Source organism: Anabrus simplex, chromosome 2, assembly GCF_040414725.1.
Source record: "Anabrus simplex isolate iqAnaSimp1 chromosome 2, ASM4041472v1, whole genome shotgun sequence".
NCBI lineage: Eukaryota > Metazoa > Arthropoda > Insecta > Orthoptera > Tettigoniidae > Anabrus > Anabrus simplex.
In genome coordinates this window covers 988,697,489-988,712,384 of record NC_090266.1, presented here as the reverse complement: position 1 = coordinate 988,712,384, position 14,896 = coordinate 988,697,489, and positions in this window count along the sequence as shown.

Sequence of the window (14,896 nt, the reverse complement as noted above, 5' to 3'; positions counted from 1 at the left end):
GCGTACAAGAACCTGCAGATTATAAGAACTTTCTGCGTATGGATAGCGACAGTTTTTGCGAAAAATTGTTGGAGTTGATTCGGCCAAACATAGAGAAACAGGAGACACACATGAGAGATATCATCTGTGCTGAAGAGAGGTTAATTGTAACATTGCGATTTCTAGCGACAGGGAAAAGTTATGAAAACCTGAAATTTAGCAATGTAATATCTCCTCAGCTACTTGGAAAAATCATTCCTGAGACGTGTTGGGCAATCTTCGATACGTTGCAGTCGGAATATTTGCACGTAAGTGGGCCTACACAATTTTGAGTGTGATGTATTATAAGATCGTTTTTATAAAACAAACGTAATATTCTTTTGAAAGTGATTAGTTTGGGAAATGTTATTTCACTACTAATTATGAAATACAGACAATTCCACTACTGTAGTAATGTATGATACATACTTACAGCATTAACAAGTTAAGTGCACAGGCGCGAGAGTCATATATGTCATAGCACAATGGTCTATAGGCTAATAATATTTGTACGAGAGTATCGGGAGACCATCGATTCTTCTTCTTCAAATTACTATTATTACTATTATTATTATTATTATTGTTGTTATTATTATTATTATTATTAGTGTTTGAATGTCGCACTAACACATGGAAGGCATTGCTTGACGTAGGGATGGGAAAGCTCCAGGACTCACCCGGTACATTTCAATAAATTCTTCCCGGAACTGCTTATTCTTCTCAAAAGTCATTGTTATTTGAGGTAGGCCTAATTAACTCACACAGAAACCAAATTAAGCTACAGACGAAACCACAGTGAGCCGGTCAGGAGTGGCCATACACACACTGACGGGTTGGCGAACCGGTCGGGTTCGCTGGTTTAGCAGTCGAACCGCCAACACGGACCCAACCTCGAGCCCAACCCTCAACAACCCCTCATACACCTTCGAGCCGGTCAGTGCGACCAAGGTCACGAACGGGTTCGCCAACCCGCTCGACTGTGAATGGGCCCCTTTAGTAGCAGCAGATCGGAGCGAAGGGCGGAGAATAAACCCGTTATGGGACCTGAACTTATTATTAATTTTTTTTTTTTTTTTGCTATTGGCTTTACGTCGCACCGACACAGATGGGTCTTATGGCGATAATGAGACAGGAAAGGGCTAGGCCTGGGAAGGAAGCGGCCGTGGCCTTTAATTAAGGTACAGCCCCAGCATTTGCCTGGTGTGAAAATGGGAAACCACGGAAAACCATCTTCAGGGCTGCCGACAGTGGGATTCGAACCCCCTATCTCCCGAATACTGGATACTGGCCGCACTTAAGCGACTACAGCTATCGAGCTCGGTCTGAACTGAAAAGGATCACTTAATGTTAACCAAGCCATTTAATGCGTTCCGTAGGCTCAGTACTAAAGCTCATTAATTAATTGATTGATATATTTATTCATTAAGCAAACTCGATTGACGATGCATTGCAGTAATACACTGAGTGGCCAAAAGTCACGGGAAGGGGTGTCCCATTAAAAAGTGTGCCGTGTATGGCCCCTGAGCGTTGCTGCTAGCTGCGGCGTAGCTGAGCAGTCTGTGTCGTGAAGATGGCAACACGTCGCGAGTTAACTCTGGGAGGGCTAAGCATTTTCCCACCAGCCAAGTGACGTACAATATGGACTGGAAGTTATTTTTAGTTATACGCGCATTTCTTTTACAATTGGCTTTACGTCGCACCGACAGAGATAGGTCATACGGCGACGATGGGATAGGAAAGGCCTAGGAGTGGGAAGGAAGCAGCCGTGGTCTTAATTAAGGTACATACACCGAGCCCGAAACCTGCAGTCGCAGTCGCTTAAGTGCGGCCAGTATCCAGTATTCGGAAAATAGAGGGTTCGAACCCGACTGTCGGCAGCACTGAAGATGGTTTTCCGTGGTTTCCCATTTTCGCAGCAGGCTGTACCTTAATTCAGGCCACGGCCGCTTCCTTCCCACTCCTAGCCCCTTCCTGTCCCATTGTCGCCATAAGACCTATCTGTGTCGGTACGACGTAATGCAACTTGTGAAAAAATTAGGTTACAGCCCCAGCATTTGTCTGGTGTGAAAATGGGAAACCACGGAAAACCATCTTCAGGTCTGCCGACAGTGGGGTTGGAACCCACCCGAACTCGCCCGGTCACGCATTTTATAATCAGCACACTTCATAAACTCTCACAAGTAATTTCTACAGACACGTTCAGTGTACTGATGAATTTAAACAAAACATATTGCAAGCTGAACAAGTAAAAATGAGAATAGAAGCAAACACCGGCTAACTGTTGATACATTTCTGTTCAGTTCTCGTTTGAAACACTTGAAACAAACTTTCTGTTTTACATTTAAATTTCATAATGTTGTTACCCACCACATTTCAGCTCAGTGCTCATTTTCAGCAGTGCTCACACTTGAAGCTAACTGTTTTCTTTGCAGACCCACTTTTGGCACACTGAACAAGTGAAATCAGCGTTTCTCTCCTTGGTTCTCCGACAAGATGTGCTTCTCCCGCGTTTTCTCCCACTTGGCTCACTTAGCTGTTGCCGTTTCACCCCAGCCCTTATAATATGGGTATGGAGATTTGTATTTTCAATGATCCGTCGTTCAGTGAATGACTTCACAAGTTGTTTAGGGAGCTCAATGAAAAATATCGTCTTCTGTCATTTCCTCTACTCATCCAATCAGGTTTAGCGAACGTGAATAGAACATATGCGTTCAGAGCTGCTGTATCCAGAATATTCATAAAAGGACGGAGTGGCCATCTTCGGGTTATTCTGCATCATGTGAATCTTCGTACCATCTGGTCAACGGTATCTACTCCGCCCTTTGTTTTGTTATAGTGAGCATTAATTTCATAAATTATTTTCTCATGGTTCTCTGATATTGTGGTATCATGGTGTTGTGTTGACAGGAGAATCACTCATTTATTTGGTTTAGGTACATACGAAACTAGAGTCAAAGTGTCAGCGAATTCAAACAGAGAAGATTTATGGCATTTTGTTACTAACCAGCTCGACGGGTATGTCTTTCTTGTTCTTTCTCACTGTCCCTGACAAAGCCAGTATATGCTGAACAAGCTCCTGTGCCAGATCAAAGTATGTGAAGAAATTGTTTACTGTTATGCCACGCCCTGATCCGAACATGTGATGAACGAAATCAAAACAGCTCTTTATACTTGCCCTTTCCCAGGTTGTGACCAACATTCCCCAGATGCACTTGAAAGTTTACAATGTACTGTAATAGTTCTTCACATCAGCTAACACCCACAATTTAAATCCGTATCTTTCAAGTTTTGATTTCATGTAAACTCTGAAAAGGCATCTTCCTCGAAATGACTCCAACCGTTCATCAACTGTGACATAGGCACCAGACTCAAAACACTCCACACAGTTCCTAGCACACATCCTGTAAAGCTGCCAGTTTTTTTTTTTTCTCGCCTCCTTTCTTCTCTTGTAGATGTATCATCAAAGCGAATGAGGACGAGTAGAAGCTTGAACCTAGCCTTGGACATTGTTGCGGTGTAAATATCCCGTCTAACCGTTTCGTCTGCTGTCCACATTTCGTCCATATCCTCGCTGTTGTCCTTAAAATCTCCTGCCGCAAGCAATATTCCGAAGAAAGGTTTCCTTTTAACATTATCTGTAGGAACAAAGTTTCTCTTCTCACATGGGTGATTTTTGTTCCATTCATTGACTAACCTTTCACCTTCTTCGTTAGTAAGCAAAACTATTTCATCTGCTATACCGTCGCCCGAGTCGTTGGCTGAATGGTCTCCAACATCCCTGCAGTTACCTACACATGGCAGATGCCGCCCACCCTCATCGGAGGGTCTGCCTTACAAGGACTGCAACCGGCTAGAAATAGCCACACAAAATTATTATTATTATTATTATTATTATTATTATTATTATTATTATTATTATTATTATTATTATTATTATTATTATTATTATTATTATTATTATTATTATACTTTCTCGTCTGTTATTTGGAGAAAGAAACAGTCTTATATCGACTCAATACTCTGCGATTTTCTGGTTAGACCAGGTGGAGAGTTCAGTATATTAGCAGCAGGTAGTCTTGAAACACACGGTGCTTTCTTTGACCATGTAAATCGACCATGAGGAAGGAATGTATCCTCATCATCACTGTCAACACTAGAATTGTTATCGGTTACACTGAGGGTGTGATTTTCTTCGTCTACTTCTTCAGTACAATCTTCATCTGAAGAAGATTCATCATATCGACAAAGATGTTCTTCTATTTCATCACCATTAAGTGCTGTACGGTCCATTGTCGTCAACTATACTAACAGTTACAAGTTCAACGCAGTGAATCCAAGCCGGTGAATCAGTACTCCTAACTTCTCTGCAACAATATTACCACAGAGTACCGAAAAATAGTTCATGAAAAGGAATTGCGTAAAGTGTCAGGTGGGGTACATTTTGGACACTAGAAAAAAAATCCTTGTCAGAACAGAATATACTACTTCATATGAACCGAGTATATTACTACTGCATTCTACAATAATTTAAAGTTAGCACCTAAAAATAATGATGCACAGAAATCATTCTGTTGTTAAATATCTTTGAAAAATGTGGCTGGGTGACAAAGTGTACCCCGCTTGAACCTCCGAGTTCAAACGTGGAATGATCGTCGGCGCACGGCGCATGGGCCATAGCATTGCGGAGATTACACGCGAATTCGTGTTTCCGAGATAAACAGTGTCGAGAGCAGATCCTTAATATCGCCGAGAGAATGCAATCACCCGCGTAAACTGCAGGAACGGGATGACCACAGGTGTTTAACGAACGGACATCACGTCACCTCCGCAGAGCTATACTGGGCGCTCGACGGGCTACTGTGAGTCAGATCACTGCCCAGTTGAATGTTGGGAGTAAGGAACCCATTTCTAGCAAAATTGTAAGGAGGCAACTGCACCGCATAGGCTTCACCAGCCGACGACTAACTCGTATCCCTTTCCTGACACCCAGACACAGAGCCCAACAACGTGCAAACCGGGCGAGATGGCCATGCGGTTAGGGGAGCGCGGCTGTGAGCTTGCTTCCTGGAGATAGTGGGTTCGAATCCCACTGTCGACAGCCCTGAAGATGGTTTTCCGTCGTTTAACATGTTCACAACAGGCAAATGCTGAGGCTGTACCTTAAGGCCACGGCCACTTTCTTCCAACTCCTAGGCCTTTCCTATCACATCGTCGCCATAAGACCTATCTGTGTCGCTGCGACGTAAAGCCACTAGCAAAAAAACGACGTGCATGGGCCCGCGAACATCGGCAGTGGACCCTGGAACAGTGGCGGGATGTGGTATGGTCCGATGAATCCCGGTTCCAGGTGTATCGAGCTGATGGGCGCGTGAGAGTGTGGCGTATGCCCCATGAAGCTATGGATCCTGCCTGTCAGCAAGGTTGTATTCAGGCGTGAGGTGGCTCAGTTCTGGTCTGGGCGGCGTCCTCGTGGTCACAATTAGGCCCCATTGTCCCGCTACAGGGAGCGCTGACAGGTGCACGTTATGTGGGCATTCTTTCATACTACGTGCATCCCTTTCCGACCCTAGAATACCCTGATGGAGATGGCATGATTCAACACGACAATGCGCCATGTCACCGCTCTGTGGCCGGCACGCAGTGGTTGGAGGAGCACTTCAGTGAAGTTACGACCATGGATTGGTCCTCCAGATCGCCCCATCTCAATCCAATAGAGCATTTATGGGATGCTATCGATGTTGGTGTACGCTCCATGAACCCCGCACCAACTACACAAGACCAATATTGTGGATAGCAGTGCTGGATGCGTGAGTCCAGACCCCTCCAGAACGATTCCAACACCTTGTAGAGTCGATGCCTCGCCGTATTCCTGCCGTTTTGAGGGCTCGCGGAGGAACGACTCGTTATTAACATCACATTCAGTGGGTGGCGTGCACCATCTTGTAGTAAATTACTACGGAAGTACCGTTTACTAAAGAAGTCCATACTACAGAAGTAAATTACTACGGGAGTTATTTACTCCGGAAGTAACGTCGGAGAGTTGAAGTACAATATACTCTTTTAGTTACTACTACAGAAGTAGCGTTCGTTACTCGCGGAGTAGTGCTGTATTCGTGTATCTTCTTCAAAGAAATCTAAATAGATAAGGTTATATGCGATAGGAAACGGGGAAAAATCGTAAGCGAAAAAGATAAATGCTTGTTAATAGAGATAAGGACGATCTATGCAAAGGATATGAGGTGTAAGAAACACAACATAAAGATGCTGGATAAGAAAAGAAATTCATGGAAAGTCGTGACGAAAGAATTCAATGCTTCGAGTAACGGAAAACGCAGTGAAAACAAGTTAAGATTCTGTAGAAGGACTTAAAAGCGAAGACGGAAGCAAAGCAGAATGTCACGGACACCCGGGAAAAATTAAAACTGATGGTGGTTTCTTCATACAGATGGCCTACATCCACAGAGAAATTCTCCCATTTTCACACCAGGCAAATGCTGGGTCTGTAGGCACTACGGTACCTTAAGGCCACGGCCGCTTCCCAAACCCTAGGCCTTTCCTGCCCTATCGTTGCCATAAGACCTATCTGTGCCGGTGCGACGTTAAGCAAATTGAAAAAAAATACCTCTTTCGATTTCTGAAAAGTTCACCGTTGTCACCGAGAGGGCAATAAATGGAAATATGCGCGCAGTCACAGTCGATTGCACCCACGATGTGTGGAAACCTGCCAACGTGAAGAATATCCTTTTATATTCCGAACGATCATCATCATTTCCAGGCGTACCTCCCTCTTAGCCTCAACTAATGCTTTAACCACGCAATGAAAGATACCCTACGGCTAGCAGTTGTGCGGTAAACGATAATTACATCACCGGCAACTGTACTGAAATGTTCCGGCACGAAACACTCATAGGGCACACAGCAACTGTAATTTGAGAGATACAACAAAATTAAGACAAGAATTCAGCTGTAAGTGATCTCCAAGTAGATTTAGAAGGAAAGTAAAGGATTCCTTCCTAAGACCAAAAACGTTCCTGAAACTCGCCGTGTTCACATTACACGTCTCTCGCCTTTCACGCACTGTAGGCCTACGCACTATTATATTTACCATCGTTTACTGCGCCGAGATCGTCAATATAATCTAAGTAATCCATAAACACGTTTGAAACTTCTTTCCTCTCATATACGGCACGATATTATCATTAGTCAACACGTCTAAACTTAGCTTACTCCAGGCACGACGTGAGAGTAAATTCTAACCTATATTCGTACGTTATTTACTTCTTTAGTAATATACCACAAGGTGGTGCTCTTCAACATTTTACTCTTGTAGTAATTTAGTCCAGGAGTATCTGAAAGTACTAAAATACTTCGGAAGTAATTTACTCTCGTATGGAAGTCGCCGAATGCTGACTTCAAGAGTACTTTTCTACGGAAGTAGAACTTACTCTTGGTTGGTGCACGCCACCCAGTGTCTTCCCATTACTTGTGGCCACTCAGTGTATATGCCTCCGTCTGAATATTTTGGTTCCGGAGCCTTAAATGAGGAAGATGACGAATATACTACAGTACACACATTAATTCTAACGCAACCCTTATGTAGTCATATCGTTCCTGTATTATTTTACAATTTTTCGTTACATTTTCGTTTCAATGAAACCTTCTACAATATCAGCTTATTTTGCTTCTGCTTCATTTAATCATGTTATAGGTTTTCGTCCCACTAACTAATTCTTTTACGGCTTTCGGAGATGCCGAGGTGTCGGAATTTTGTCCCGCAGTTCTTTTAGTGAAATCTACGAAGACCACTCTGAAAATTGTTTATCTGAAATAAGAGGGTTCGAAGCGCACTTCACGGCCGCACTATGGATAGTCAGATATAGAGTTCAGGCACTATAACTCTGTATCCAGTACGATACCGACGTTCATACTTTGAAAATTTGCATATGTGTATGTGCCTTATGGCCCGGTTTAAACCTTCATTGAATGCTCGAATAGTGTACAGTAGACTCTTGATCATTCGCGGTAAACAGCCAGACCGAGCAAATGTCCGCGTCGCTTTGGTCACAGAAGTGACAGCATTTCAGAGTGGTTTGAAGTTGACTGAACAGAAAACGGTCATGAGGCGTTGAATGACAGTGAGATTGTGGGACGAGCCCAAGGGTAAATTGAAGATAATGAAAGTGACGAAGATGGCAACACTCCTGTCATTCCGAAGAAACCAATGAGCCACGGAGTAGCACTTCAGTGGGCTGGGGGTTTGAGGGACTACTAGCCGATAAGCAGGTTCTGTGGAAAATTCTGAATGGCATACGTAAGGCCACAAGTCACTTCACCGAAGCAGAAATCAGTACAAGATACTTTTCATCTACAGTGTAATAGCATTAATTGATTGTATGAAGAGAAACTGTGAGTACTGTGCATACTGTACCCTTCGCACTTCTTCCTCTGAGGTGGTTTCTTCTTTCTGGATTTGCCACGACTACCCTGTAATAAAATATATTCACCGCAGACGTCTCTTTTCTCCAGGGGTGGTCACGTTCACGAGACTGTCACTGTGCGATGAGATAGGAGAATATGAGGCTGTTCAATGATTTGCCTCTGAAAGTGAAAAGTTCTTCTGTCACTACTTCCAATAAAAATTAGGGCATTTAACCAATATCCTGATCCAGTTCCAGATCTGTGTAATAAGCTCAGAAAATAGTCAACAAAAGTGTGATCATGTACATGCGAGGCGATTGCTTCAATGATGGGTACAACAGCTAATTAGTCACATGGCGGCAGAGTAACAAGTCTGTGTGCGAGGTCTCTTGAATTTCAGTAATCCGCGAGCAAAAACCGCTTTCCAGTTCTTCTTCAAGCGGCTAAATAGTAGCGGGACAAACTGGTGCTTGCGTGTGATGGATGAAACAGTTACGGAATTCATTCGGTTTTTTTTGTTTTGTTGCTATTTGCTTTACGTCGCACCGACACAGATATGTCTTTTGGCGACGATGGGATAGGAAAGGCCTGGAATGGGAAGGAAGCGGCCGTGTTCTTAATTAAGGTACAGCCCCAGCATTTGCCTGGTGTTAAAATGGTAAACCACGGAAAACTATCTTCAGGGCTGCCGACAGTGGGGTTCGAACCTACTATTTCTCGATTACTGGATACCGGCCGCACTTAAGGGACTGCAGCTATCGAGCTCGGTGAATTCATTAGTACACGTGTGATTTGTGTTATTGTGTCTTGTAGGTAAAGGCATGGGAAATCAAAAGCAGAACAAAAAAAAGAAGATGGAGAACTCACCAACACCATTGCCAGACCGAAGCCACAGCTGCGTAGCGGGGAATAGAGTAACGAAGATTCAAGGAGAAATTACTGATCTTCAGGAGGCTGATTCATCTGACCTAACCAAAGAGCTATTCAAGTTATGAGTAGCTCTACATTCTTAGATGCCGAGTTGGAACGTCTAGTTGAAAAAGTGATTGCTAGATTAACTGACAATATTGACTTTAACAATAAAATCTTTACTGAAGGCAGAACTTAGTCAAATAGATCAAAAGATTCGTGAGTTGCAACAACAATTAGACGTGCTGAATTCCAACTCACACGAAGAGGTTCAATCAATCAATCAATCAATCAATCAATCAATCAATCAATCAATCAATCAATCAATCAATCAATATATGAGACGGAACAACGTGGAAATCCATGGTGTGCCGGAAGTACATAATGAAGATGTTTACAGCATTATCAGTAGCATAGGCGCGGTGATCGGATGTGACGTGAACAAAAATGATATTGACGTCGCATATAGGTTACCGTCCAGAAACCTAGCGTTACCGAGGCCGATAGTTGTGAAGTTTGTGAATAGATGGAAGAGGGCCGAATTGTTCAGCGCCAAGAAAATAAGCCCACGAATTTCATCTCGAGCTATTGGTATTAATGCTGCGAACAGTGGCGGTGCATTCTATATGTTCAGTGGTTCAATGAACCCCCTAGAAATAGATAAGTCTAGGTAAAATGGTTTATCAGAGCCTGTTCCTTAAATTTGTTCCGTATATCAGCGCGCGTAGTGATATTTTTTACATAATCGCTCGGTTGCTTTCCGGAACCAGCGAAGAGGTTCAATTTCAGGACTGAAGGCGCGGGGCCTTGAGACGTAAGGAGGGTGCGCAAGGGGAGGAGTTATGAGAAGCGGGGAAAACATAGCCCATGAATCGCTGGCAACTGGACCAGCGATAGACACGAGTTACATCGAGCAGTTCCGAAATTAGCCGCGGTTAAAATTTGCCGAATGTGGTAGGTTTTGAAGGGATTTTAATTTGGCGATTTTGCCATTCTGATGTAATTAACCGCAATGAGCCAGAGTATTTTGCTAACTACGGTTTGTATAGCATTAATGGGCGTACGCAGCCTAAGTTTATGTAATTAAATGAAACTTTTCATTAGTAATGAAAATGAAAATGAAAACCTACAACCTGTTTTCCAGTCATTGACCGGGTCAGGGATGTAATGAATGAATCATATATAGGCTATTAGTACGATGGGGTCGCCACACCCAAAGTGATTTAGTAATGACAGATAGATGCTATGAAATGAGAATGAAGAGTGTTGCTGGAATGAAAGATGACAGGGAAAACCGGAGTACCCGGAGAAAAACCTGTCCCGCCTCCACTTTGTCCAGCACAAATCTCACATGGAGTGACCGGGATTTGAAGCACGGTATCCAGCGGTGAGAGGCCGACGCGCTGCCGTCTGAGCCACGGAGGCTCTTTCATTAGTAATACATGTTTTATGAAAAGTAAACAGCAAAATACGTCAACACATAAATAACAGCAGTCTGCCTTACACGTTCTTGAAGAAGTTATTCCTACCTAAGCAAGTCTTCAACATAAGGGGAAAGTGGATAAGCTTAAAGTAATTGCACGTCATATTCTCTGTCTTCCATTCTTCATTGTTTTGGTAATTTCTTCGAGCTGTAGCCGTGTCTCTGCAAAGCACAGTCGCGTTTCTAATCAAGCAATGTCACTATGTAAACATCCAGTAACAATAACTATCTGAACACAATATTTTCCACAGCAGTGAACCCCCAGACGTTTTAACCACGCGCCGCCACTGGCTGCGGACCAGCCGATTTATATAAACGAACACTTAACTCCCAAAGCAAAGGGACCCTTGAAGAGGGCAAAGGACCTTTGAACAAGAGGATTTAAGTATATATGGTCCAGAGAAGGGAAAATCTTTGCTAGGAAAGATGACACCTCACAGGTAGTAACTATACGGAGCATAGAGGGCATCTTAAAATTAGAATCGGCGTAACTAGGTTATGTTATTCTTAGTCTAACGGCATGGATTATCTAAAGATGAATACTATAGGTAACTTTGATGATTCAGAGATTCAGTTAAATTATCTAGAAGAACTAAAACAGAAAATTCATAGGACACGTATTCTGTACGTTAATGCTCAAAGTCTTCGTGATAAGTGGCTACAACCGTGTACTCTAATAAAACAAACCCAAGCGCCTGATATTATAATCATTGTAGAAACATGGCTATATCCTGAAGAACAGAAATATTTTATGCTAAATAACTATGACAGTTATTTTTGCTCTAGAAATTACAATAGGGGAGGTGGAATTCTTATCTATATTAAATCAGAGCACCAAGCCAAATAATTGTCAATTAACTGTATAGATAAACCATACAACATACTATTAATAGAAATCAATGGGTTTCAAAGGGAAATACTTATCTTAGCTTGCTATAGCCCACATTATAAATTCAGGAAGTCCTTTTTAAGTGAACTTGAAGAAATATGGAACAAGAATTGTAGGCACTTTTGTGTTACAATTGGGGATTTTAATATCGATAAAATATCACAAAATCAGCAATCTATTGAGTTGAGTAAACTAGCAGAATGCAATGGCCGACTGCCATGTAATAATATATACCCCACTAGAGTAACAGAAGAGAGTTCTACACTTTTGGATCATATTTATATTAACGCACCCTTTAAAAACATTGTGTATAATGTTTACAGTGACTTCAGTGATCACAGTGTACTGGTCTGTGATCTTGACATCCCAGTAAGAGATAGTAGCAGTATTTTTAAATATTCCACAACACACACCCTAAAAATAGACATTAAAAGTGCCAGGAAACTTTTATCTAAAAATCCTTTGATACTTGATGCTAATGGCAACTGTGAAACTACTGTTAATAAGTTAACTAATCTCTTAGCAGAAGCCAGCATATCCAGTTTTAAGAAAATAACTGAATCAAGACATAACAACTTAGGATGTCCATGGACGACTCCTGAACTCCTCAACCTCATAAAATATAAAATTAAAATATATGGGAAAATCAAGAGACGGCATTGTAGGTTGGGAAGGGGATGCCAGTATGTCTCAGAATATCTGAAAGGTGAATATAAAATACTCTTTAATAAGGTCACTAAACTTAAAAGAGAAGCTCAAATTTCTTATTACAGTAACAGGTTAGTTTCTAGTAAAAATTCCTGGAAATTAGTTAACGAGAAACTTCAAACAACAAATAGCAACAACAGAGATATGCAACTAAAAATTAATAATAATATAATCACAACCCCTGTGATATTTCAACAACATTAAATGAATATTTTACTAGTATTAGTCAGGATCTAGCTGTTAATTTGCCTGCAACCAATACCAGTAATCGATATAGTTATCACACAGCTCCAAGAAATTCGTTATTCTTGTACCCAACTGACAACGAAGAAGTAGCAGGTATGATAAAAGAACTAAAAAATTCCAGTAGTTGCGATTGTTATGGTTTAAGCAACACAATTCTCAAACAGTTATCAACTGAATTAGTCCCATACATCACTGCATTTATTAACAAATCGTTAGCTGAAGGTACAGTTCCTACATTGTTAAAAATTGCCAAAGTTATATCCATCCATAAAGGCTTAGATAAATTAGACATAAACAACTACAGACCAATCTCTATCGTGCCCATTTTAGTCAAAATATTACAAAAAATTATTAAAATAAGATTATTGAAATTCCTTCTTAAGAATAATTACTTTTATAAATATCAATATGGCTTTATTCCAGATTCCAGCATTTACAATGCTGTTGAGGATATTATCATTAGACTGCAGGAAGCTCTTGATTCACGAAAATTAGTTTCTGGGTTATTTCTAGACTTAAGAATATCCTTTGACACAATTGATCACGAGATCATGATCAGGAAACTGTAAGACGCAGGAGTAAGAGGTGTAGCGTTGAACTGGTTTAAGGATTATCTCAGTGATCGATCACAGTTCGTTTCATGCAAAAATGCTAAAAGTTTATTTCTTCCTATATAAATTGTACTTCCTCAGGGTTCAGTACTGGGTCCAATTTTATTGCTAATATTTGTGAATGATGTAGGGTCCCTAAAATTACAAGGACAATTATCTCTTTTTGCAGATGATACAAATATTTTCTATGTTGGTACCTCTGTTAGAGAACTTGAGGTAAAATTCAGTATGACATTAGCTTACTACAAACTAGCCTTTCAAACAATAGACTATCCATTATCTTAGCAAGACAAACTACATGATTTTTCACAAGCCCGCATGTGCAACTCTTCTTGATCTTGCATTAACATTATTCGATCATCCTTTACCAAAGAGTACAATTTACAAAATTTCTAGGTTTAAAAATAGATGAAATGCTTGACTGGAACGAGCAAGTTAAAACCATATGCAAAAAAATAACTCCAGGATTTGGAGTGCTTCACAGACTAAGATATAAGTTCAACCATAAGTTTTTAAAATATATTTATCAGGCTCTCATTGAAAGTCACCTGACTTATATGATTCATGTTTGGGGATGTTTCAATAAGGAACTCTTTGAGAAAGTTGCCATTTTACAAAAAAGAGCACTAAAATACTTTTTAATTTACCGCCCCTAACACCTACAGATTATTTATATAAGAAATGCAGACTTCTACCACTCCACATGTTACGTGATAGAGATTCAGCTATGATGGTTTATAAAATTAAGCATACTTTGTTTCATACAAACACTATCTGTATTATAAGTTCTGACATACACTCATATAACACTCGAGGAGCAAAGAGAGTCCATACCGAATTTGTAAAAACTAGTAAACATGGTTGTAACTCCTTACGGCACTACTCTGTGAAGGTGTACAATGCTCTCCCAAAACATATAGGCTACAACAGCAACAGCAATTTCAAAATTTTTAAAAAATAGTCAATGGACAAAAGAAAATGAGCAGTAAATCCTACAAACCAAGTAATGTACAGTGGTATTATATATTTGTAAGGGTTTCCTCTTCTCTAAGACTGTAACGTATTTAGAAATAAGCTATTATTGTATTGTAAATATTTTGTATACTCTGCCAATATTTAATGTGTATTGCACCGTAAGAGCCTCGGCTCAGGTGCCCTTTCCTGAGTAAATAAATAAATAAATAAATATAATAATAAACGATCCTGTATTTCTTCTTTTTCTATTTTTTACAATATGCTTTACGTCGCATGGACACAGATAGGTTTTATGGCGATGATGGGATTGGAAAAGCCTAGGAGTGGGAAGGAAGAGACCGTGGCCTTCATTAAGGTTCAGCCTCAGCATTTGCCTGGTGTTAAAATGGGAAATCACGGAATACCATCTTCATGGCTACCAACAGTGGGGTCCGAACCCACTATCTCTCGAATGCAAGCTGATAGCTACGTGCCCCAAACCACACAGCTACTTGCTCGGTCTCTGTTGGTACCTGGACATACCAAGAAGAGGGTGGAGAAGTAAAGATTACTTCACTTCTGCGTAAATAAATTGTTTATTTATCTAGTTCGCTGAGAATATGTTGCAAAATACATTACCTTTAAAACGGTTTCGGGTTT